This window comes from Oculina patagonica, chromosome 6, assembly GCF_052425735.1.
Source record: "Oculina patagonica isolate OP01 chromosome 6, crgOcupat, whole genome shotgun sequence".
Classification (NCBI taxonomy): Eukaryota; Metazoa; Cnidaria; class Anthozoa; order Scleractinia; family Oculinidae; genus Oculina; species Oculina patagonica.
Window position 1 is genome coordinate 3,054,106 of NC_135763.1, and position 26,963 is coordinate 3,081,068.

At 39.5% G+C, this 26,963-nt stretch overlaps 1 pseudogene across 1 annotated transcript; it reads right to left on the reverse strand.

The window, feature by feature from the left end:
* Positions 1-1,455: 1,455 nt before the first annotated feature.
* On the reverse strand, positions 1,456-24,726 carry LOC144658996 (transient receptor potential cation channel subfamily A member 1-like; annotated as a pseudogene). The gene is made up of 20 exons (XR_013571831.1): positions 24,356-24,726; positions 22,604-22,781; positions 21,645-21,853; positions 20,788-20,952; positions 19,451-19,950; positions 18,897-19,080; positions 18,258-18,365; positions 16,993-17,081; positions 16,264-16,410; positions 14,816-14,927; positions 14,078-14,214; positions 12,988-13,103; positions 11,693-11,976; positions 10,706-10,999; positions 9,414-9,535; positions 8,608-8,835; positions 7,362-7,544; positions 6,741-6,809; positions 5,302-5,469; positions 1,456-3,161 (listed from the first exon to the last, which is right to left on the reverse strand). The product of XR_013571831.1 is annotated as a transient receptor potential cation channel subfamily A member 1-like (transcript).
* Between the last annotated feature and the right edge of the window lie 2,237 nt (positions 24,727-26,963).

Sequence of the window (26,963 nt, forward strand, 5' to 3'; positions counted from 1 at the left end):
CGAAAATTGGCGGAACCCAGGCCTGTGCGGCCAAGAATTCTACTAATTGACATGAGTCCTGGGGAGAATGACGACACGACAGGCCATGCTGAGCAGGCTGAGAGCCGAGGAACTGTGTCAATTCGCAAATTCACTCGAAACAAGGTCTTAACAATTACTGAGCTGAGCACCGGCAATGCGGAGTGGGATACTTGGCATGAATTAGAGGAGAAAGATGGAGTTCCCTATGAATGTGATTCCGAGGAAAAACTGAGTTAACACGTGGATAGACTACACTCAAATCTTTACACTAAATGGTTTTACTTTTTCTTTACTGATGTAGTAATTGGATTCAATAAAATATTGTTCAATCGTCCTTTTAACATGGTACGGAATTGCTAATCACGATGGTTTTAGTGAATAACAAAAAAAAAATAAATCAATGGTGTTTATAGTGGTCATGCACTTAGCTTCATATCTCTACGAGATAGCTAGTTTACAGGCATGCCACTGAAACAGAGAAAACAAATATTTAAATGAAAATAACAAGGTTGAAAATCCCAACTGGCAGGAGGCAGACCAGTTGGCTATATACAAAGCGTGGTCGAGGATTCGAACTCGGGACAACCGAGAAACAAATCCAGCTAGTGGCCAGGGCAGGTTTTGAACCGGGGACCTCTGGATTAGAACACCAGCGCCCCAAACCACTCGGCCACGCTTGCCTCCTTGAATAGTCTAAGAGACCTTAATAGAGAAATTTACTCCATGAAAATCTGATCCTTGTTTCCACTAATCGTATTCTCAAAACGAGTTGTCACGTGTTATTCCAAGTCACGATCACGTTATCAATAATTTTATCCAGGTCTTTGTTCACTATCCCTCACCCCGACAGAAATTTTCCCACGTCCATGGCCAAAAGTAAGACTTACAAATACTGCAAATAATTTCCCATAACTTCCAAGCGGGAATTCGAAGATTTTCCGAATGGGAATTTAAACTGGCCAAGTTTGCCTGGGTCTATTTTTCATCTTCCCCAGACATCTTCTGTTCCAAGAAGCGTCACAGTTTTCAAAGGAAACTCAAGGAAAACTTTGAGCTGCAAGGAACTAATCCAGATATTTGTTAGCCTCACATGTTTGCTTCACTCGTGAACCTTCCTTTCAAGGGTGCCTACTACACTAAACAAGACAAACGTCAATCAAGTTTCATTTGGTTTATTCATGAGTTCCAATATATATTTACTTGGTCGACTGCAATTACAAATTCGGAGTGCAAAGCACTTCTATGCTTTATTATTTTCCAGTTGAAATATTCACCAAAAGGGTAATTCATGAGATAACGGCTATACAAGTTCACCTACTACAGATAAAGTTAATATTGCAAAATTCACAAACGAAAATACGTATAAAAAGGCTACATCACGGCTAGTCTCTTTGTACAAATAAGTAAAGTTTTTTTTGTTTTTTGGGGGTATTGCACCCCAGTCTTGCTTTAAGCTACCCAAAGCTGGTGTTTTCAACTAGTTAAGTTGGTGAACGTTAAAGATTCCGAAAACTTAAATTAAAACGCGCGAAAATTTATCCTGCGCGACGTTACGCAAACATAGGGTCATCACAATCGCATTTGGCGAAAAGATTTCCCGCGATAATTTACCAAGCCCGTTTGGGTGTAAGCCCCGCGAACGCAAGGGCGTCATTTACATAGATTTAGGCCATCCCAATAACATGTTTCGTTTCCCATCGCCCTTCGTCTCTTGTGATGGTGGGTCGGTCGGTCGGGCAAAAAAAAAAGCACTTGAGGGGTTCTGGGTTCCAGAAAAGGCCGGGCTGCTAAGTAAGAAAGCCTGATTACAAAGTCAACTCGAAAACGTGGTCTTTTCGTTCGTTATTCCTTTAAATAACGTAGTATCGATGTTTTTTAAAGACAAAGACATCACATCATACCAATTTTTGTTAATAAACCAAGATCGTGTGCTTGTAAATCGAAGAACTTGCTTCTTTGACTAGTCAATCTGGAATTATTTTTTTTTTTTACTTTTCGAAAAAAATGGGTCGGTCGGGCGATGGGAAACGAAACATTTTATTGGGATGGCCTTACTAATATTATAAAAATAAGTGTCCGCGATTTTGTCCAGTGTTCAAGGTGACCAACGGCCTGCAATCGTGTTATGCTCTGTATTTTGTTGAATAGATAAATAGAATTGCCGACAACTAGCAAAGCAAAACACAGGCGCCGTTCGGTACCATCGATTGTGGAGTGCCTCGTTTTTATGACGAAACTACATATGTTAAAGTTACTTTGCAAGCATCAATAGACGTGAGATGGGGACCAGTCAAGGAGATTCATTAACTGGTTTCCCTGCAAGGGCCGCCTTTAAAAGTATATTCCCCTATTTTCAACGCCTCGACATAAGTCCAGTGAAAGGTATAACTATATCTATATTAACTACGCCTATTGCTAACTAATTAATGATCATCGAAAAATCACCTATTGTGTGTCTTGTAATATATAAATATACGCAATTTTATAATACAATACCTTACACTAATGCAAATCTAGTCATTTGACAGTCTCGCATATTATTATTATTACCAGAAATGTGAAAAATCAGAAAAAAAAATTTTATCTAACAGTCAACATTTGCGCGTGACTCATCAGCTTCGCCTTTGTTATTTGGATCGTCACGCAACGTTCCTGCGCCACAAAAGCGTGCGAGAAGAACGTGACAAATTTCAAAAACTGATAGTCAACACTCCGCTCACAATTAACTTCAGCATTGCTCAGTAGAGAAATCAAGTTTGTAGTCTAATAGTATTCAATATATTTTGAAAAATCATCTTTTAAATGCATTTGCATTATTTTCACAGCCAGAAGTCTATCAACTTCTGGTGCAACCGATTACAATGCCAGTAAAAATGAGCCTGCTCTACTGGTCAGCGGTAAGGTATGCCGCGCGCCTGCAGTTTATTTTCTACCGACCAGCGGTAAAAGTCACGTGACTAAAACAGCTGGTCATCCTCATCGTCATCTCCTTCGACAATGGCTTCAAGTTTCTTGACGATTCCGTTCAGCATTTTGTGTATCTCCTCCTGGTTAAACTGCATTGTCTTCATGCGGTTTTTGAGTCCTGTCACGGTTTCCTGGAGTTCCTCGGTTCGTTCATTTATCTTTTCAAGAGCATTCTACAACAAGAAACAGCAAGGAAGTCAAAATAAAACCATTCCTGATTTTAAGAGCATTTGTGGGTTGGGCCAACTGTTGAAAGAGGACCACTGACGAGGGGATGGGGGACTAACTTATGTGAGGGACCCTCTTAGGTGATGTGTGCACAAAGGGAAGTAAGAACATGGTTGCCACAGACATCAGTTTCCCACAGTCCAGTTGGCTTTCGCACGAAGCAACAAAAATAGGGCCCCAATGGGTCCATGTGTTTTGCTGCTAGAGCAAAGTCTTAGGGAACATGTTGATGAAAGACAAGTGAGTCGAGATTGAAATCCAACGTCTTTTATTGTCTGTCACTTGTGTGCAGGTTAATAATTGCACTATATTGTAGTCACTTTGTGTTAATTCAATCCTGATAATTTTACTGATCAATGTTATGTTGAAATCAAAGACAGCAAACATAATTTAATTACTAGTAAGTTAACGTAATGTCTGACATGATTGTCTCTTTGATAAACAACAGAAAGACGGCGTTGAACGTAACGCAAAGTTCATTTTGAAAAAAGCGAAAGTTTACAAATAATTATTATCATTCGTCAGTCATCCCTTCACGCATGAACACTCGTCGAATTTCAGTGTCTTCACAACAAGATCGGAAGATCGATAAGGACCAATTTTTGATTCTGCGAAAGTTCGTTTTCTTAAAGTTTTAGAAATTTGTGAAGTTGGAGGATTCACTGAGGACTGCGTAGCCGAAGATGCAGTGGCTCGCTGGACATCAAATTCTATTTTTCACGGCGTTTAATTAATCTTCCGCACAAAATAAACATGTGGCGCCAGCGCGTCTGGCAGTCAAAAATTCATTTTTCAAAAAACTTTCCCTTTCCAGCTATTTTAGCGGGGCTTATACTATAGTACCTACCTGTCAGTCGTAGAAAAGCTGAAATTTAAGGATGAACTGTTTATTAAATGAAGACCGTATTATTTTTTAATAACTAGTAAACAAACTGGTCGCCACGCATTTAAACACGAACTGACGAATGTTGCATCTGATGCAGTGAATCTGGTGAATGAGAACTTCCTTTAATATTTCTTTGTTTTCGACGGTGTGCACCACTGAATAAGTTTCTTTCCCATTGTGATGTTACTAGTATTAATTCGTTTCTAGCTGTCTTTTATATAGCTCGAATACAGCTACAATTAGCGGTGCAGCCTACCAGCATGGTATATTCCTTTCCAGCTGTCTTTGCGTGACAAGTTACACGTTCATACATTTTATTTTAAAATATGAAGTTCAGAGTTAATACAGTACTAGTATGCTGTAGACAGTGTAGACAAGGTGAGGGTAAGTTTATTTTCAAAGCGAAAGTTTACAAACTGTGCACTAACCGGTCCTTTGGAGAAAATATTTATGACCTTCGGCGAGGTTCCAAGTCTTCGCTCTTTTCGTAAATGATGAAAACTGCAGAATAATTTTCTCATAAAACTGGAATGGTCGCGCCACAGTTTGTTTTCTTTCCCAATGCGATATACTTTTAAATCGGTTTTCTGTTTTCCAACGTGTCCAACGTGGTTTGCGTTCGAATACTTTGGCCCGTAACTTCGAATGCGATCAGCGCTACGGTTCATTGGTTTCGATTTTGTTTGTTCATGGATTTGATTGACATCGGTAGTTCAGATTTCTCCTCTGTTACGGCACTTACACCTTACGGCACTTACCACCTTACGGCACAAACTTCAGCTCTCAATGTGTTTTGCTTGCAGCCATTGCGGCTGCAGCAAAACACAAAAACTACTGCTACTACTCTTAGATGGTATGCTTAGTCCATGCACTGATCAAATGTACCCCCCCCCCCCCCAGCATTTTATCACAGTGGCTGTGCCATCAAACGTTACATGTATGCTCTATACACATACACACTTGGGTGGAGAGACGAAATGTGAGATAAGCAAATTATTTCTAAGACAATAGCATGAAAGTATTAACTACGCTTAAACTGTCGATCCCTGAAGCTTGCGCACTATTCGAGAAACCCGTCACCTCTTTGAACGAGCAACCAACTGAATGAATGATTTTCAATCGTTCAATCAATCAGTGGTCACAACATTTCCCCAAAATGCAACAGCTCTCCAGGAGATGCGTTACATGGTAACACTTACCTTATTTGGCTTGAGTGCCGTTTGGACATTCTGTGCAGAGATAGGCGGACTGTACCAGTATCGTTTAAATCCTTGATACTGGTTTGGCCGAATTACTTCCTTGTTTGGCACAAGACGCTTCCTAAGACCTCGCGGCAGAGCTTTCTCGACATCCATAGCTAAATCAACCTTTAATAAGAAACAAGGATATGTCAGTAAACATGGTAAAGCTTTTTTTGCTACCGCAATTTACAACTACAGTAGAACCCCAGTAACTCGAACTTGGAAAACTCGAACAACCCCGCTAACTCGAGAAAACTTCCATTTCCCTTGGATTTGACCCTACTTTTCAGTCATTTTTGATCGGTTAACTCGAACTCGGATAACTCGAAAACCCCGCTAACTCGAACTAAATTTCGTTTCCCTTGATCAAAATTTGGGTCAAATTTACCCCGATAACTCGAATTCTGGTTCGAATTCTGGTTCTTGGTTCATTACCTCTTCTTGTCTGTTCTTGTCGTGTATTTGGATTTCAACGCACTACAACAACAATTTGATTTTAATTGAGCATCAAACAGATCACGTATTTGACAGTCATTTTCCACTCTTAACATAAAAATGTATGATCGTGTAAGAGTTTATGACGAGATAATATTAATTTACTCTGTACTGTCTTGAAGTGCCGGAAAATCAGTAAACTATCCATTTATTAACATGGCAAATTAAATTTTCAATCGACCCCGATAACTCGAAACCCCGCTAACTCGAACTGTTTTTCGTTTCCCTCCAGAGTTCGAGTTACTGGGGTTCTACTGTATGTGCTTACTGACAGTTCTTAAAAATAATTCGTGAAAGGCAAACAAAAGTCTTTCTGTACGAACCAATTGCAAATGAAGTCACATTGTTTTACCTTTGTTTGTGATTCATTGTATTTGGGGGCAGTATTGTTCCTTATTTTTTTTATTTCTCTTGCTTTACGTGATCTGCGACCAGAACTTGCAGAACGAACCCAAAAATATTCCCCCATTTCGTGGTTCTCTTCTGATTGTTCCAGAAGACTCCCGACTTTGATTGGCTACAGCAAATCACTTAAGAGCTTAATGCACCACTCACAGAGCTCACGCTAAGCACAACCATTCAAACTATAAAGTGTAGTCTAAGGAGAATTATTAAAAGGCCGAGTGCTCTTTTCTTCTCCCCTCGAAAGAGGTCCAATATATGACCAGAAAAGTCCCCAAGTGATAATGCAGCTTTACAGAAATCCGGTAAGTGCCTTTCATTGGTTGTGGCTAAGTTTGACTTTTCGAGTAAAGTACACTGTAAGAACTAATTCGAAACACTACACGAATTATTGAAATGACTTCTCCGTCATCAGGATGGAATTTTTCTTGAGTGGGGAAGGAAATGACCACGCCTAGACAGATGTTTGTTAAAATAGGGCCAAGTAATTCACTCCGTACCAACATGGCTTGTCGTTCAAGAACAGCCTGCTCCTGGACACCTTTGATGTCGTCTACAGCCAAACCAATCTACCAGGAATAAGAATAACAAACAGAATAAAGACCTAGTAGACATAGAAAAGAACAAGCTAGGCAACAACAGCTGTCGAAACAAAAAATTATATATTATTTTTATATCAAAAATCGTTTCAAATGACGATGTTTACATTGGTTTGCATCTTAAGTTTCCTGAGATGTAGAAATCAGAGTATGCTGAGAGTATCTGAGATTGGGTGCGTTCTCAGACAAACATGGGCAATTTAAGACGGGTTTCCCTGGCCGACAAAATGGCGTCTCTAACCAGTAGTAGTCCCTCTTGGGGTTACAAAGTCAAAGTAATGCTGTATTAACAATGCACAAGGGTCCTTACGTTGCCCTTTCGATCGCCCAATTGCGAAGTGAAAACAAATTGGCCACGTAATCAAAGGCTGCGCGAAAACTGGAGGCGAGGCGGGGACGTTTTCCGTCCTCGTCTCCAGTTTTCGCGCGTTTGTCATTTTTACTTGACGTTCCACGAGAGAAAGTAGCGACTGCAGCTTGCAGAATATCAAAAAGAAAAATTTACAAGATAATAAAACTTACCAAAAGGTTCATCAAGATCAGGGTCATGATAATCAAGAAAACAACAAAAATGAACCACGTGACACCAGGGACCCAGGTGCAGAGTGAAACAAGTCGTCAAAATCAAATTCTCCAATCATCATCACTGCTGTCTTCACGATAGAGCGCTGTGGATCTCCAAAAGCAGGGAAAGGTTTTCTGTTTCTGCGAACAGAATGAGTAGTTCGAGTTATAAGGACGTTTCTGTTTGAGGGGGGGGGAGGGGAATGATTATAGAGGGTGTTCACTTACAGAGGGGCTCCACTTACACTTATCGGTGGGGTCCACTTCTAGGATGTGCCATTCATGGGAGGGGTCCGTTAACAGAGAGGTCCACTTGTTGGAGGGGTCCACTTATGAGAGGGGACCACTAACAGGAGGATGGTAGACTAAACTATGTGATAGGCCCACTAAGGTGAGGTGTCCATAAAGCGAAGTAGGAAGCTTAAGCAATGACGACGGCGACATTGAGGACAACGCGTAGTGAAAAATGAATTGTTTTTTTACCCGAGAATCTCCCGATTATCCTGATGTATTCAGTGTATCTAATAGTTTAGGAACTAGCTCCAGCTGAATATGTTAAGAGAGCGTTCAACCACAAATAGCAATGCCAAAATTTAGGCGTTGTCCTTCACGTTCTCCAAATTACACAGAATTTGGTAGTTTCACGTTGTTGTTTTGCAGAGAAACTGCTAAGAAATGTATCAAGATTCAAAACGCACGAGCAGAGTTATTATTTTGCTCAATTAACCCCTTTTGTTTGGTAGCGTTCTTGTACACGTTATTGTCGTAGTTTGTTTTAGATCCCCATTATCTGCTTACGGAGGCGGTCACATATATTTGATGTGTCTATTACTGTGCAAAACTAAAGAAGTCTGTGTCCAAGTGGCCCATACAGCCGAAGCTTATCCGGGTTTCTGTAGCATTAAGCGACTAGGAGTATTGCTACTCCCCCTCCCCCCCCCCATGGATGGGATGCTAGCCCTTCGCAGGGTTACTCCCCAGCAGTAAATTCGCCAGTACCCATTTACACACCTGGGTGGAGAGAGGCACTGTGAGAGTAAAGTGTATTGCCCAAGAACACAACACAGCGCCCCGGCCATGCCTCGAACCCGAGCCGTTCGACTCGGAGTAGAGCGCGCTAACCATTAAGCCACCACGCCTCCTACAATTATTATTACTGTAATTACTGTAAAAGTTAAACACATATCGAAGTGATTTATAGAACAGTGAAATAAATCTTACCCCAGGGTCATACAACAAGGTGTGAAAAGAGAGAGCAAAGGCAACCAGGAACAGCACGAAGATCAGAAAAAACTTCATAAATGTATAGAGTATACTTGTAAACATCACAACATATATTCCAAGTTTGGGAAACTTTCTGATAAACAACACTAAAGCCATCCAAGCCAAAAATATTGATAAAGCCCCAATTGTTTTTTTGTCGTTATCACATCTGCAAAGTAAATAATAAACTGCAGTCAAACAAATTGAAATCTAAACACATGTGCCTTTTCCCTGAAGAAGGGTGGGTGGGATTGTGTTCTTGACGGCAGATTAACTGTAATGGCATTAATAATGCCGATTAATCCGTCCGTTTTTTGCATCCAAGGTTTTCCATTCCTTTTTGGAAACGATAAGTGCAGCTTTTTTTTCTCAGTTCCACTCGACAACATTCTGTATACACAGATCCTAGCCTTCGTTGCAGCCTGACATGTCACAAATTACTCTATATACAGACTGTCTATGACGCAGGTTAATAGATCCAAGCTCTCCTTTGACTGCAAAAGTATGACTACTTTGTACACAGCGTAGCCTTTATAGCTAGTGGTTTTGTTAGGGGTAACGCGCGCAAGCAAGCGGCGAAGCCGCGGGGGGCCAAGGGACGCTTTCTTCTCCCTAAGCGCCCTCGCAGATTCGCCGCTTGCTCGCACGCGCGTGAACCCCAACAAAACGGCCAGCTTTGCATGCTATACACAGCCAAACACGCTCTCGACTTTATATATCTTATTCTTGTAATGCTTATGAACTTACGTATCCACCAAAGGCAACTGAAACTCGTCTGCTACATAGATTATAGCAAGCACATAGACGGACCATTCCACAAGGTTCTCCCAGCTGAAGTACTGCTTGAACTGGTACATCATTTGAAACAGCTAAAAATGAACAACAGAAACAAAAAATGAGATTCAGAAAACATGAGCCACAAGTGCCAAACTGCCTAGACTGTTTACAGTCCCCTATTTTTTCGTAGAGATTGATCGTTAAGTCCGACAGGCCGTCATCTTGGTTCACTCGCATCCCTCAGGGGGTTTTTGCACTCTCCCCAGTTTTCGCTCGTGTTCATGAACCAAGATGGCGGCCCGTCGACTCAACAATCGATCTCTACGACGTCACGGAAAAATAGGGGACCGGGAATAGTCTACAAACTGCCAGACTTCTGGGACTCATAGTACATAATGGCAACCAAGTCAACCACTAGTCAGCCATGAAATCTATGAAATTTGCCATTTTCGATGGCATCGTAATTATCGTAATTATTAAATTGTATGGTGAAGCGAGTGATCTTTACTGCATAGCCCCAAGTTGTGTTACTAAAGGTCCGTTGAATTACCTTCAGCAGTTTCATAGTGATCTCTTTTTGTTTAGACACGCTCTGCGTGAAATATAATACCGAAAATTCTGTATATCAACAAAAACAAAGGCATGGCTGACCAAGGTCCTTTAGCACTCAAAGAAACAACAAACTTCTGCAGAATTATGCCCAAAATGTTTTTACAATGTTAATTCACTTTGACATTGATACTCTACACTGTTGCATGAAGCAAATCTTTTTTTATGAAATTAGATTGCTACTCCTCCAAGATGGGATGTCATCCAATCGGCGAAGAGAGCACCAGGCACTGTGAGAATAAAGTGTCTTTGCCCTGAAACACAACACAATGACCCTACCCAGTGCTCAACCTGAACTGCCTGAGCTCGGTCCAGAGCGCACTAACCATAAGGCCACCCCGCCTCCCTCAGCTATACTTAGTAACTATTCCACAAGCCTTCGTTGGATACAAGTTAGCTATAACGATCTCATATCCAACAAGCGCAAGTGGAAGAACTATTCAAATAAAAACGCCCAAAGAATTGTAATATTTGAGCTCCCCGTCTGTTTTCGTTGACGCATATCGGCTACCATATTTGTGGTAAATGGTGTATGAGTTCATGTACCATTGCCTGTTAACAAATCAAAACTCAGGAACTGGTATAAAGCATTGCTAGTTTTAAATAATTATACCCATTACGAGCCCAGTGTTAGAATCCTTTCGACATCTTACCTCAGACAGTATGTGCCATGATGCTAAGGCAAGTATGACAATACGTCCAACACTTATCCACACTATATAAGCAGCGGAGTCTTTGTCTACACTCGCTGGAAGTGTAGCGGTTCCATTGTCACAAACTGCGGCATTCTCAGTCGAGTACACAGTATAGCCAGTTAGGAATGCGAGGAATATGCAGTAGAGTGCGAGCTTGAAGTAATATATATACCTTCCAAATGTCTGCCATTTGTAATTTAACAAAAATGTGACAAGAGGGTGGGCAAGCAACTGCTCCCGTTTATTCTTTACCTGCAAAAGAGTAGCCAAGCTCAGAATTAAAGCGGGAAAGTTTAGCTGAGTTCAGCTGTACATGTTCCTCAATAGCCTGCAAACAGGCGGCTATTGTTTCATGTCGTCTAAGCCCCCATGAAACAACATGGCGGAATTTAATCTGGCTGCATTCACATTCACTCTCTTCCTCTTTTTTAATGACCGTTTGAATGAGAATTACAGCCGTTTTCACTACTTTATTTCTCTAGATATGGGGGTTTTGGGTTTAATAAGACCTGCAAATGGCTAGTATTATCCCTGGAAAACTTTAGACTTGACAATTACCCACACAATTACGTCCAAAAAGAAGGTTTTTATCCAGAAATGTCAACCTCTCATAAGACTACTAGACCACTGCTACTAAACTCTAGAGAAGACCATCAGTTACAAACTTCTCAGCAAGGAGAAGCACAGTGTATGTGATGTTCTAAACAAAAGCCCAAAACCAACCCAAGGTCTACCTGCCGTAAATTGCATTTTTCATTGCAAAACAGGTGTGGATCCAGGATTTTTCTTAATAGGAGAAGGTGCATCACAAAAAATAAAAACACGTAGGTTTTTTTAATGGCAGAATACGAGTTGTATTAGAAAGCTGCAAATGACCTCAGTGGGGGGAGGGTGCACACCACCTGCACCCTTCCACTAGATCAGCCCCAGTGTACAAGTATTTACCATGATCATGAGAGGGTGATTTTCCTTTTTCTCCAACTGAGCCATTGCTTCAGACTGTGCAGCTTTGCCGCGAATCCTTTGGAACCCTTCCTGACTCTGAGTAACATCCTCCATTGAAAAACTCGCTACACTAGAAGTCTCCGAGGCTGTTCCATCCCCAATATCTGACCAATCAACGTATACATCTTCCAAGAACTCATAATAGAGTGTTATTTCATATTCCTCGTCATCAATATGAAGGCCATTGTCTTTGACACAACGGTTGAAGACCACTTCTGCCACTTCTAGGGTAACAAGAAAAAATAAAGATAAACATGTGCTTTACAAACCACATCTGAAGAAAATCTTTATTTATTTCAGTTCTATCAATCTTAAGCTAAAGGGGCAGTATTACAAGAAGTCTCCTAAGTTTTTGTGTAAACTTTGATAGAATTATGCGGGTTCACTCAGTGATCAACAACATAACCTGTGAACAACAAAAGATAGGCATAAATTCATTCTTCAAGGTGTGAATAAACGTTATAAGTGGTTTTTAATTTAATTCTCTTCCAAGTAACACTGCCAAACTTGAAAACATTGGCTCGACCTTTTCAAATTTTAGGCCGACTACTGTCCTATCTGCCCGTAGCCAAATCATGTTTTAACAATTTTAATGACTATTACAGTACGTTTTAGCAAGGCCAGGCCAATATAAGTAGATTTCCAACAGAGCGTTTCACAAAACTTTTGACAAGCGGTTGGTTTGTTTAAACTTCCGAAGTTCGCCGCGAACTTAAGAATTTCATTTTGAAGTTGTCAATAAAATTGCGAACTTCGTAACGAAGTTGCGAATTTCACGTGCAGCTAATTAAGTTTGCAAGATGAGTACAGCAAAAGCAAGAGCAAAAGAAGATCTCTAATACCAACAACTTCATTGGATTATCAAGTAGCACTAGCTGTTAACATAATTATAAGTGTAAATAGGTTATTAACATTTTAAATAAGATATTTTCATGTATGCCTTTATGCAGTCTCTAGTAACAGTGGAGTCACAAGTAAATTCAAACAGAAACCCATAAGGGTTGAAACGTGTAACTCATGACGTATGTACAAAACGTTTGCCTGTCCATAAGAAAATTGGAAAACAGGAAAAAAAACTCACACGTTTTCCAGCGCGCGCAGCTCCGCTCGATGGCGTAATTGATTTTGAACAAGTTGGTTAATAAAGTTAAATGTCGCTTTTTGGGCTCATAAAACGGGCGCCATTTGCCTTATAAGTTTCTAATTCAAATCAAAGCAACATCAACTTGACTTACCGGGAAGTTTAGTAATTAGCTTTCTTAATGGAGTGGTCACGCGATCCTGTTCCCATGTTTTGTTTTTCATGACTGCCATCCAGTTCTCGTCATTGATGATCTTCACTGCTGCTTCCCTTTACAAAAACAAACAAACAAACAAACTGATGCATTGAAAAAATGACTAGCACAACAGACAATGAATTGCTCCCTGGGGGGGGGGGGGGGTTCCCTCGGTCAATTTTCACGACCCCAACTTAGTCACTTTCTGTTTTTGTTACAGCAAAAGAAGATCCAAGTTATCTTAACTTCAATGGACGCAGAATAGCAATTAAATACCATAACACGAATGTGGACTTTGTTCTGGACTATTGTGCAACTGGTTAATGTTTAAGTTGTGATTTCAAGGCCGGAAATTTTATGGGAGCCGTTTGTCAAATAATAAACAACAGGAATAAATACGGTAACATTTTTTTCAGCAAATCTTTCTGTTCATAAATCACAACTTGCCAGAATTTTCTTACTCTCAAAATCCTGGAAAAGTGTGACCCCATTCTAGTCACCCTATAAAAAATGCTTGAAAAGGCGACCCCATTATAGTCAGTCCAATCGTGAGAAACGCGACCCCATCCTGTGGCACATCCCCATTAGCCCATTTATAGGAAGTGACTCCCTGGGAATTGTTTCATGTTTAGCTTTTTCGAGAAAGGCCCTCCAACAGAAGTGTAAGTGTACACTGTATGAAATAATACCAAAAATGTACTCCTGATAGAATTCCAATAATTTTTAAAAAAAATTCCCTAAAACCTGCACTGCCTTGATCCTACAGTGAAGATGTGTGACGGCGGACAATAATTATCTATTTTAAGAGTTTTTAAGATAAAAAGTGTATGCTGATGAAACACTGTGAACTTCGATTAAACAATGATGAACTACCACAGCAAAAAAAAAATTATTCCTTTCAGGATTGTCGCAAATGCTTAAAACTGCGTTTGTAGTGATGTCACTACTTCCACAGCCGGGGCATTACTTTTGGAGGGTCAAACTTAACGGTATCTTATTTTGTTTACAGCAGCAAAGCAATGATACTTGCAAAATTAATGATTCTTACTTGCGGCCGTGATCTATTGCCAAATCAAGACAGTTCCTTCCCGTGTGGTCGGTCAGTGTAATATCAGCACCCTTTGACAACAGCAGTGATACCATATCAGGATGGCCCTCTCTTGCAGCCAAATGTAGAGGAGTTGTCTGCAGAAAAAATAACAACTCTTAAATCATTACACTCAGTAGCATAGAATTCCAAAAGCATGGAGATTGTTACTACCGAGTTGTCACTACTTAGGGGCACTCAATTCTTTCAGACAGTAAAATTTTTATTCCATTTACAACTGTCATGTAACATTAATAAAAATATAATTATAAATTGTTATTATACATTAAAAGCATAGCCTGCATAGCAGGCACCTGTGTAGTTTTGCGTGCGTATTTGGAAAACACATAAGGGGACAGATGGCTACGTGCCTTTTGCATTTCCCAAATGTGCACTCAAAAACTACACAGGTGCCTGCTACACAGGCTATTAAAAGCATTGCTACAATACTTTGTTGTTGTTGTTCAGAGCATCACTATGGATGGATTATTACCTCTTGAACTACTGGAGGCAAATTAAACCAAAACTATCAAAAGTTGTTGATGCGATTGTATAATCATACACCCACATTTTTGTATTGTCTGCTGGATGTGCTACTTTCCAATTTTACAGTTCAGGGTCGGACTCAACAAACAAATGATGGAAAAATAACTGATGATAAATACAGGAATTGTTTACATGCATATGTACAGTATGTACCTTTGCTTTATCAGTGGGATCAACAGGCGAGTCAAATTCCAACAAGATGGCTGCCACTTTTGAATGTCCTCTAGCTGCTGCGCAATCCAGGGGAGTCCACAAAAATGAGTTTCTGAAATAAAACAAGAGATCTTTCACCAGCTGGTAAACGAGCATGTTTGAGCAGTCAGTAATGAAGGTAAAGATATTAATAAATTCAAGTAGCTATTGGGAAAAACAATATGAGAAAAAGTAAGTCTCCTTCCTTGACGAGGCAAGTCAGTGGGCTAATAGTTATAAGGGTTCTGCACTTGTAATCCAGAGGTCTTGGGTTAAAATCCTTCTCACTGCCACTGGATGGACTTGTGTTCTCGAATCAATAATTTGTCCCAAATTCAATTCCTCCATGCTTTGTAAATAGCCAACTGGTTTGCCTCCCACTAGTTCCTGTTTATTTACAACACACATTTCCTTGACCAATCGCGAGAAATGCTCCATAAAATACAGTCGAAGCTCTCTTAACGGACACTCTCGTAGCGGACAGCCCTACGGCCACCTTGTAGAAACCCCGTTTTTACCCCATACAAACTCTGATTTTTACATTCTCGTAAGCGGACAGAACCATTCTCGTAAGTGGCCAGCTCCAGTTGCGGACACTTTTAGCGTCTCGGGGGTCTGCTATGAGAACTCGACTGTATAAATCTGGGCTGCTTGTCCATTACAGGTGCACGTAACCCTCAAGCCCCAGCAGTTTGTTGGTTTCTATTTACAACTGGGTGGAGATAGGTACCCAGAGGGGGTACTGCAGTATACATGACGGGGGGATCCGACGAGTTTGCGAACCCAAAAATGCAGAGCTGAAAACACCCAAAAATACCTGCACATTTCACCCCAAAAGTACAAGACCATAGCACCCGAACTGATCAATCAAACAGACTCAGTCTAAATACATGAAGATCCGACCCACAGAGGGTGATCAACCAAAAAATACGTCGGACCTCCCTGTCATGACGAAGTACTTCCCCTGGGGATAGCCACTGTGAGAGTGAAGTGGTGCACAAGAACACAACAAATTAAAATGACCCCACTGGCAGTAAGTGTATCAGCAGATAAATAGTCTCTCTTTTACTGTCAGTAATTTACAGGTAACTACAAATGTCAACTTGTGTACAGTCATGTACTCTTTGTCAAACACTTGCACACAGAATACTTATTGTCAGTGCTAGCCAGTAAAAAAACCTGTGCCACTTTAAAAAGCTCAGTCTATTTCAATTTGCTCTGTTTAATTCTGTACCTCTATATTGTTATAAGGATTAGGGGCATTACATGTATATTTTTTCTGTTCTCTGTCTTTTGTTTTGTTTGGCCAATGCTGAAGAACCTTGCAAATGGTGCAGGTGGCCCCATGAAAGCTAGCAGTCTAGTTCTTCTGCAGTCCACAAAGTCAACCAGATATCATTCCAACCCACCTTGCATCAACTTCAGCTCCTCGTTCTAACAGAGCCTTGCAGCACTTCATATGACCCTCTATTGCCGCCAGGTGAAGGGGCGTGTTTGAACCTTCATCTTCATCATTAATGATGGAAGGATCTCTTTTAACCAGTTCAATTACCGTTCTAAAAATAGAAAACACAGTAAATAACACTTTGCCATCGAACTTCGTGCTGCGTGTAAATAGCATTCTCTGTGTAGTCTGTTGTTTATTGTTTTGGTGATGACAAGTGGAGATGGGGTGGGGGGGATTACAACCCTCCAAGTTAACTTTTTACAGTTTTTAGTTCAGATGATAGTTAGCTCAAGCTCTTTGGAGCAGTCTTCTTGTAATCACCAGTTTGGCAACTTGTTAAACCACAATTAATTCGCCAGTTCCAAAATTCCAGTCATGATCATGGTGACTAAAATGGTCGCAACTTGGAGGGTTGAATTAATAAATTTATTGCTCCAACAATAATGGGAGGCAGAAGGATTATTAATAAGAAGATTTCAATTACAGTCAACTCTCTCTAAAACGGACACCTTTGGGACCGGCTCCAACTGTCTGTCTAAGAGAGGTGTCCGTCTTATAGGGAGTTTACAGTAAAATGACTGAAAAACTGCAGGGACGGGACCAACACCAGGTGTCCGTCTTATGGAGGTGTCAGTCTTATGTTCATTAACAGAGAGTTGACTGTACAGTAATTTTTTTTTGCATACATTACCTTATTTTGCCATGTTTTGCAGCCAAATGCAAAGGAGTATTCTCATCTTCATTTCTTGCATCTATTCTGGCACCGTGACTTAACAATGCCTAATATTGTTAAAAGTCATTAGAAAAAAAGGCAACAGAGTGATTTCATTTAACCTGTGAAACATTATTTACCAGTTTGTGCAATAGTCAAAAATAAACAAAAGAAAACGATGGAATTAATGTTTAATTATAGCATCTAAAAGTGTTATAACTTTTTCACGGGGTTAAGGGATATCACCGTTAAAGTCAGGCCACAATAGGCGACAAGTTAAAGACAAGTTATGGACAGGTCTCTGCAAAAGTTGCTCCGTGTGTACCACTTCAAAACTAGTCGCTGCGACGAAGCACTTGTTCATTGCACACACAGCAAATTTTGAAGACTGGGAAAGTGACTAGTTTTCCAATTTAATATGGCAAAAATACATGACGCTCTCTCATTGGTTAATTTATATTTTGTTGCAGTGACTCAGTGAGTTGTCGCAGAAAAGTGCACACGCTGCGACAATGCTGCTTTCACTCATTTTGTTGCTGTAACCAGTCGCATGAATTTCAACTGGTTTGAATACACATGACTGATCACAGCGACAAAATTCTGTCACAGGGACAAAAATTGCTGCAAAAATGCACCATATGAGGCAACATGTTGCAGCAATTTGTCGCCGTGACATGTTGCAGCAACTTGCCGCCTTGTGTGTCCCGACCTATACATAATAAGCATCATTTTCAAAAGGAACTGTGATATTGACCATCAAGATGGCATTAGTTGAGCTTTAAATAAAATGCTCCCAGTGTTAGAGGTGGGTTGAGTTTGTCATTAATTATTTCCAATTAAACCTGGATTTCCAGCACCACAAAATTAATGTAACTGCATGGTTTGGAACCTGTTAATGTGCATTAACCTACCTAAATATTAGCCAGAGCAATCCCTGGATGTCAGAATAAGGCTATGTTTATAGGGGACTGGTCTGGAACGGATCCGATCCCGATTTTCGGACCAGATAGGCCTTCTGTTTACACGGGACCATTCTGGAACCGGTCCAGAACGGATCCAAAACTGGACCTGCTATTTTGCAGGTCCAGTTCTGGAACCGTTCCGGACTGGCTCCAGAATGGTCCGGGGTAAACACCTGGATCAATTCCAAACGGTTCCATGTATACAGAGGCCGATCTGGTACGGTCAGGTTCGGAACGGTTCCGGTTCGGTCCTGTGTAAACGTAGCCTAAGTAAAAGCTCACCTCTGCTACTGACGCATAACCATTCATAGCAGCCACGTGCAAGGGAGTATCTTCATAACGATCACCCAGATTAATTAGTTGTTTAGCATCCCGATTCTCAAGGATTTCCTGCAAGTATATATTTAAGGCCATGTGTCATTTTTTGGGGGCCGCTTCTCTGTTTTTAATATTTGTTATTGGGAAAGTTGGAATAAACAAAAACCAACAGGCGTTACTCTTCAATTAAGTAAAAAGAAAATTTTGTAAGACTTGGCTTTTGTCTGTGTTTTAATACGAAATCAGGCCAAAATTTTAAAGCCTTGGCATGCTAGGTCCTTAACTGGAGAGGTCAGGATTTATTTTGCAAGTAAAACCAAGCAAAACCAAGAACGAATGAAAACATCTTATGAAAAAACAAGTCGAGGCAATCCATTGCATTACCACATTCAAAAAAACGTGGGATCATGCTACATACAGGTTGCCCCTGGTTTTTGGCCGAAATGGGAGGGGTTGGAATGTCTGCCATCTACACCAACCCAGGTGTGCATGTATTAGTATAGAGGGATGAAGGGATATACATAATATTTTATATCGATCTGTGGTAAATATTCAGTATTAATAAGTTAAAATTCAGACAAAAAAGCTAGCTATGCCACATACTTTTAAGATATCAACTCTGTTTTCTTCAGCAGCCAGAAAGATTGCAGTTTTATCATGTCTGTCTGTCGCCTTTAAGTTGGCCCCCTTTTCTAAAAGTAGTGTCACAACTTGTCTGTGACCTTCTGATGCCGCAACCAATAAGGGAGTGTAGTTGTCCTTGTCAAGGCAATCAATGTCAGCACCTCTGGAACAAAAATGGGGGTTGGTTTTTGTGAGCATCTTTTATTATTGTTAACAAGAAGTTAAAATACAGTATGACCGCATTTTAAGAACTCTGTGAGATACATAAACGTGGGACAGTTGAATGAGAAAAGACAAGTCTGTTTGTAGTCCTTCTTGTAATCAGTCTTTGCGCCTGCCAAACTTTACTTAATGATTCTTCTTTCTACGGAAGAAGTAATCAATCTAAAATTTTGTAGTTTACTCAAATTTGAAGGACTGGTGATTGTACATTCAGTAGTGTAGCCTCTTGGAACAAAGTTACTTTAAAACACTTTAAATGTAAAATAAAACACAATGTTTATGTCTTAAAAGTATGATTCTTCCAGACTTACTTTGAAAGAAGGAAATCCACCATCCTGAATTTATTGAAGGCAGCAGCTTTGTGCAGCGGTGTCTCGTGATTTGCATTTCTTGCCTCAATCTTGGCCTTGTGATTGATTAAAAGTTTTGCGATCTCAACGTACCCATTTATGGCCGCAATGTGCAGCGGATGAGCAAGATTGGCTCTTCTTGCTCTCACCTTTGCTCCTTTCTCCAAACACATTTGGACTATATCCAGATACCCACCCTCCACCGCAGCGTGAAGTGCAGTTTCACCCTCCCTGTTTCGGTCCTCCAGCATGTCATATATCTGTTCTGTTTTCTCTGCATGCTCAAACAACAGTTTTATAGTGTCCAGATTTCCATCAGTACAAGCAAAGTGAATCGGCGTCATTTTTTCTTTGTCTTTTGCACGCACATCAGCACCAGCATTAATTAAAGCTTCAGCAATTTCCGCATTACCATCAGTTGCAGCACAATGAAGAGAAGTGCTTCCACTTGCATCTAAAGCCTGTCCATGACCAAATACAAGATTTCCATTTAACAGACACATTTGTTTTCCATTCTTCCATATTTCAGTTTACCAGTACTAATAATGGATGACTACATGATACAAGCTTGTTTACATGTACTTGACTGTAAATATATTCAGGGATGCAGCTAAGAAAAAAGCTTAGCAGGTTTGTTAACATGCAAGCTCAGCTGACTTTTCTGGCCACAAAATCACCCAAAGTGTTTATTTTCTACAGGCCGATTTACACGGTATGATTTTGTAGGATGCAACAAACTTACGACATGCCTACAAAAGTCAAAAGCAAGTTGTAGCTTTGATTTACACAACAAATTCATGTCGTAGGCCTGTCGGAAGCATGATGCAAGCATGTTGCATGCGACAAAATTGTACCATGCAAATCGGCCTTAATGAAAACAAAAAGGGAGAGCGACAATTAAGCTCTCTTTCTGCAGATGAAATTAGCTGGTGGCTGGCTCTTAAACTCTACATTGTACACCTCTGAATATTCAGGCTTTACTTGCACAGTTGACATTACATTTTTTTTCTTTTTACTAACCTGCACTGGATTTGAACAACATCAACCTCTGGATTTGCTGACCAAATTTCACTTTGCCAAGTAGGAAACTTTGGATGAACCACTATAATTGTTTTTTAAAAATTTTTTGACTCCAACCCATACCCTATCCCTAACCCTATTATATTTACCTTGTATAAAAATATTTAACTACCGGTAGTTAGAAAAAAAAATAAATAGTTGAAATAAAAAATAACTGAGATCAAAAATTAACTGCAACATTATTTTGATTTTTATTATTGTTGTTGTAATAAACTCACATCAACAGATATGTCCTGGCACTGTAAAAGTTCTTTTGTGGCAGTTAAATTGCCTTTTGATGCTGCATAATGAAGTGGAGTCATTCCATAATGGTCCCTAACATTGACATCAGCATTGTGCGTCAGGACGAGGAAGGTTATCAGTGATTCATCTTCTGTACCTGCCTGGAATTGCAAAAAAGTTTTTTCCATCAACCGAACACTTTTCCAAAGTGTTAGACATAACCTAGTGCACCCAGTGGCTATTACCAGGGTATAATTTATTATTGGAAAATTGGCATTTTTCAAACCATTATTTGATAGAAGGACCTCATACTGCAACCATCAATTTCCTGAGTTTTTCTGATATTTCCATGTTTAAAAGATAAGCCACATGATTGTTATTAAATAAAACAGTGAAACTGCTTAAAATATTATTATATATTCTCTCTCTTTGGAAACTCAAGCTCACAGCCTCCCTATTGATGAGAACTAGACAGTCACGAAATAGTTTTAAAATCGTTCTGCAGAGGACATGTTAAATTTACCTAGGCATTACAAATAAACTCCATAAAACTTATTAGAAATCTGATCTGAACATATTTTATTGAATAATTTATCACAGTCGACCCAAGTTGGTTGTGTCAGATGACTCACAAATTAATACAATAACTTCAAATTCTCTAGCATTTCTATTTGCCTTGGATGGATGGGATGCTAGTCCATAAGTCTTTTTTTTATTTTTCTCTAAACATTTCAAACTTGGCTCGTAAACATTTTACAAACTTGGCTAAACAACAGTGACGGCAAATGGCAGCTATTTTGCATAATGCCAAGTAGTAACTGCAACTTGTACAATACAAAATTATTTTCCAGACCTGTGACATGGTATTATTGACTTCTACTCCAAGTAAACTGGCAGCACTCAAAGCTTGCGTCAGGGGTGCAGCTACACCATCTACTTCACCCTCGCCGTCAGGGCCACCTAGCGACGCTTGTCTACTGAGAGATGGGCGTGCCAAGTTTGATCGAAATCTTGCAGCAAAATGTAGTGGTGAGGCACCATCTTCACCGGGTATATTAACATCTGTGAATGGAAGGAAGGGAGAACCAGTCAGACTTGTTACATCACATACACAGTCAAGCAATCTCGCCCCCAGAGCCAGTTTTTATTTTGGTCAGCACCAAGAACAGGGTGCTTAATTTTCGATTGTCATCCCATCAGATTTGAGCGTTAGTGACAGGAAGTCTGTGAATCACAGACTTTCATCTTGGACTTGGCAAGATTCAAGTGATTCTGTGTTCTTTCAAGTTAAAAATTATTATGGTCATGGTGGAGGTGGGGATGAGTGGTTGAGATGGCAGAGATCAATGACTAAAGCAGTGAGGTACGATGAAGAAGGTGGGACTGGTTAGGACACATACTCAGGAGAGAGGGTGTGAACGTCTGTTTTACAGCATTTTGGGTGGACACCAGAAGGTCGAAGTGTAAGAGAAAGACCAAAGAATACTTGAAGAAGGACCGGATTGAGAAAGAGAGAAACAAGGCGGGGTGGAAGAGTTGAGATGTGGCCAAAGTGGTGGCACAGAGCAGAGAGTGTTGGCCAGAGAATGTGATAGCCTTATGTATCTACTGGCACAAAGAGAAATGATGATGATGATGATGATGATGATTGATAATGATGATGATGATGAAAGTGGGGATGATAACATGGACAACAAAAAAGCAACTCAATAACAGTTGTTGTATCCTTTATTATTAGAGATAATGATGACGATGGCAGTGTATTTATATCAAGAAAAAAATCTTGAAAATATTTCAAAAAATCTGCTTTACCTGCTCCACACTCCACCAGTAGTTTGACAACCTCCACATGGCCATAACGTATAGCATAGTGGAGAGGTGTAATGTTATCTTCGTCAGCTTTGTTGATTGCTTTCAGCCGTCTAGCAGGGTGTTTTCCAAGTTTGTGAAGTCTTTGTCTAATGACATCAATTTTACCATCTCTTGCAGCCTATAAAATAATCCAGCAGAATGTAACTTAATAAGCCTACAAACAAATAATTCAGGCACTTAGATTACACTGCAGCATTGTCATGTAAATTTTGACATCTGTTGATGAATACTGGAATTTGTTGTTTTAGTAAAATCAACTATTAGAGCAGAACTTTGTAGCTAAATTATGCACTCTTCAGAGCAAAACTAATGCATAAATGAAATGTTTAGTTTTGCTGAATGTAGAAGTAAAGTTTTGAGTAGTTTTTAAAATCAATGGGTCATGGTTGATAAATTATATATCTAGCTATTGTAAACATGCATGTTGTGGTTTAATTTTATCCCTGGTTTAAAATGTTTTAAACCAGTTTTTTTTTTTTTTTTTTTTTTTTTTTTTTTTTTTTTATAATCTTAAAAAAAAGGAAAAAAAAATAAAAATGGTTTTAAAAAATTTAAAAAAAAAAAAAAAAAAAAAAATAGACAACCTTTTATTTTTATTATAAATTTTTATCAAAGGAATGAAATAAATGTAAATCGAGGCCTCTGTAGTAAAATAAATTGAGCATATACTCTCAAAAAATATTAATTAGAAGATAGAAACTTTTATGATTCATGAGTGTTTTAGTTGTCATGACAACCATGATAATTATGAGAAATGTTCCAACATATTTGTACATTCCATGCATTCAAGTGATTTAGAATGGATTAATTAATTTACATGTAAGTAGCCTTATTCACAAGTTTACGTATATAGACTGCAAAAATGGTGTTTTTAATAGGAAAATAAATTGGGTAAGATATTGCCCAGTCAGCTGATGACAATTGTAACGACTTTCACCGTCACATGTCACTCGGGGATAAATTGAACTGTAGTTCATTACTGAGGAAGATTGTTTACTTTTATTCAAATAACCAGGCCCATAAATCTCTGGCTACATTAAACTTTACAATTATATTAAACTTATTTACTACAGACGAGTCGATATTAACGCATTACCTGACCATATATGGACGAATAACTATTAGGATCGTGAACGAAACTCACAAATGTTTTGAAGTTTTATCGAAATAAATAATATTCATTGACTTGTAAAATAATTAAACATCCAGCGGAGAATTATTAATGATATAGGCCGTTCACAGATCACCTGCGTCTGAAAATATTTCCATACGTACACCATACGATTGTGCGGGGAAAAACTCAAGCTCGTGTTTGATGTCATCCAATGTCATCCTAAGGTTTAATTTGTTGTCAGTAAGTCTATTTTTATCTTCCAAGATCGTGTTTGCAAACAGCTAGCTTTACATGTCAGCTTAAAAGCTTAAAACATGGACGAATTTTTAGTTTCCTTATGAACGGAAAAACTATCTTAAATGCTTTAGAAGCAATGATATTTTCAAAAATTGACAAAACTTTAACCGTTCCATTATTTCATTCATTAGAAGAAGAACGTTCCACACTGTTCTTAATTTTTACGCTTCATGAAGCTAAGTATGCTGTACTCAAAACAAGGAAAACTCTCTGAAGCGACGTGCTTTAAGTACATGTTTGTGTGAAGCAGTTATAACTCAGAGGCATAAATGCATATTCACCTGGTGAAGAGTTATATGCGAGAAATCCTCGATATCTGAGATATCAGGAACATCCAGCGTGTTGATCGCGGGTTCTGCGGGGTTGACTTGAGTCATCTCTATCGGCGTCGTTCGATCGTACGCATCTCCTACATAATTGTAAGACATGATGTCAGGAAGAAGCCCAGAAAACGATTTGAATGACTACCTTCCACTGCGCCACGAACTACGGAAAATGCGAGAGCAATATTAGCAAATCTGTTCTGGAAATTTGCAAGTAACACAACACAATCTCGCTCTATACACTCACTCATGGTGTGTCATATTTGAAGTTGTCAGGTAAAAATACTCGCAAAGGATTATGGGACACGTTGTTTTTAGCGCTGACACAACGTGAAAACATGCACACAAAACTCATAAAGTGTTTTGTCGTTTAGTCGATTATTGACGCATGAAACTTGACAAACTATGTCACAAGGAAGTCAAAATTTGTTGAGCATTTCATTTTGAGCTGTCTTAGAATCGTCCCAAATGATCGAAAACGAAATATTTTTTTACAAGTTGAAGAATGAAAAAAAAAATTATTAGTGCTCATCAGAGTTCCGACTGGTAATGTGAAACTCCGATTGCAAAGCTAAAAGAGAGATGAACGAATATGAAAGCTTTCAGTGCAATATCTATGACTATGTTGTGGCAAATAAACTTAGCACCTTAATTTTGCGCATGCAATACCCGGAGCGCCGTGACATATGCACAAATATAAACCTTTGTTAAGGGCGAGAGTAAGCGAAAATGTAAAATAGAGATAAAGGGAGGATAATAAAAAGAATTCAAAAGTAAGTACTTACTCTTGGTGAAGAAATCTGATAGATGTGAATATATATTCTGCATCCTTGATGGCTTTTAATCTCAAATGATTTACATTCCGCTTTGACAGTAAACTCCGTGAAACTTACTTAAACAGTTACCATAGTTACACAGATATAAACTCAATATACTGCAAAAAGTAATTTTTCGAGAGTAAGAAACACACCTATATGACATCCATGTGTCGTTTTAAGACGTGTAATAAATTATTCAAAGTATTCGGACAAAATGTGAATTTGTGTTTTGTGCTTGTTCGTTCTTTTTTTGGCTCTCGGGGAGTCGATTGCGGGAGGACACAAGCTCCCGCTGCGAACATTATAACGGGAGACAAAATATGAGGGTTTGTTTGGGAATGTACAGCTGAATATAGCGAATAAATTTCGAGGACTAAATATACGGAACACTTACAGTTGAATCCCGATAACTCGAGCCCTCAAGGAAAATCGAAAAACGTTTGAGTTATAGAGAGTTCGAGTTATGGAGGGTAAAATTAGTAAGAAAATGACCCGAAGGGGAATCGAAAAAGGTTCGAGTTAGTTAGTGGGAGGTTCGAGTTACTGAGGGTTCAAGTTATCGGGATTCAACTGCATAATTAAAAATAACTCACGTTATTAATTGCTTTTATATTATATAGCAAGAGATTTTTCACGGTAAACTGGCCTGGATTTTCTAATTGGCAGTTACTCGGTCGGCGATTTTAAAAGACGAACATAAAGTTATTAGTTTCTAAAGAAAACACGGTTGATTATCGTGATGCAGTGCGCTGGTCGGGATCATTGCGACGTCTTGGGCACACGTTCAGTCTGTCACCTTCTGTTAGGGAAACCTTGCAGAGTGCTTGGGACTAATCTGCGAGGGACTAGAATCCCATCAGGGAGAGTAGCAATACTCAATGCTTGGGCGGTGTAGCCACGTGGATTATTCGTAGTATTATATGACAGTGGCGAATCCAGACCTTCAGCTAAGTTGGGGGCCCGATCAACCAGACTCCAAGAATAAGAGGGGTCCCGTTCTCAAAAATAATTTTTCTCAGCACTACAGGCCTTGGTTTGGCCTGAAAATAAGGTGCCCCCCCCCCCCCTCCCCTAGATCCGCCACTGCATGGAAATCATCATGCTGGCTAATGATTAAAATTCGCAAGGAGTTTAGAAAAAAATATATACACAAAAAACTGGGTAAATAAAAAAAGACTGAACGTTTAAATCATTTGCAGGAGGTGGTTTCTAAGGGAGGAAATTTACTTTTCTGGGCACGGTTGTTCAAGCACGATTATAAAGCTAATCCAGGATAAGCGTAAAATTTTGATTTCATGTTTTTTTTTTAACTTTTTTTAGTGAAGTGTTCCGTTTATATTGTCTGTCCTCCAGTTTTGACGTCGACTAATCTTAAACTGCAAAGACCATAAGCAATAAAAACACATTTATATAAGAAAATTGAACCCCATCACTTGATTGTTAGGCTGTGAAATAAAGGTTGGGCGTATGAGTGCCAGGGTGGGGAAATTAAATATATACGGTAAATACATTCGTGTCAAATCGTTTCGATCGCCTATTAAGGTAGTCTCTTTCAGGCGTTCTGTTAGTTGGGGAAAGGCGCGATAAACGGGACTAACTATAGCGCCCTTCGTGCTGCTCCAACTTAACGAACACGCCTGGAATGTCAGGCTTAGTTAAATCATACTTTGTCTTGTCTTTGTGTTGGCACAAGTGAGAAAACTAGACGAAGCCGACAAAAAAGAACGCCTGATCGCAGAACAGCCAAA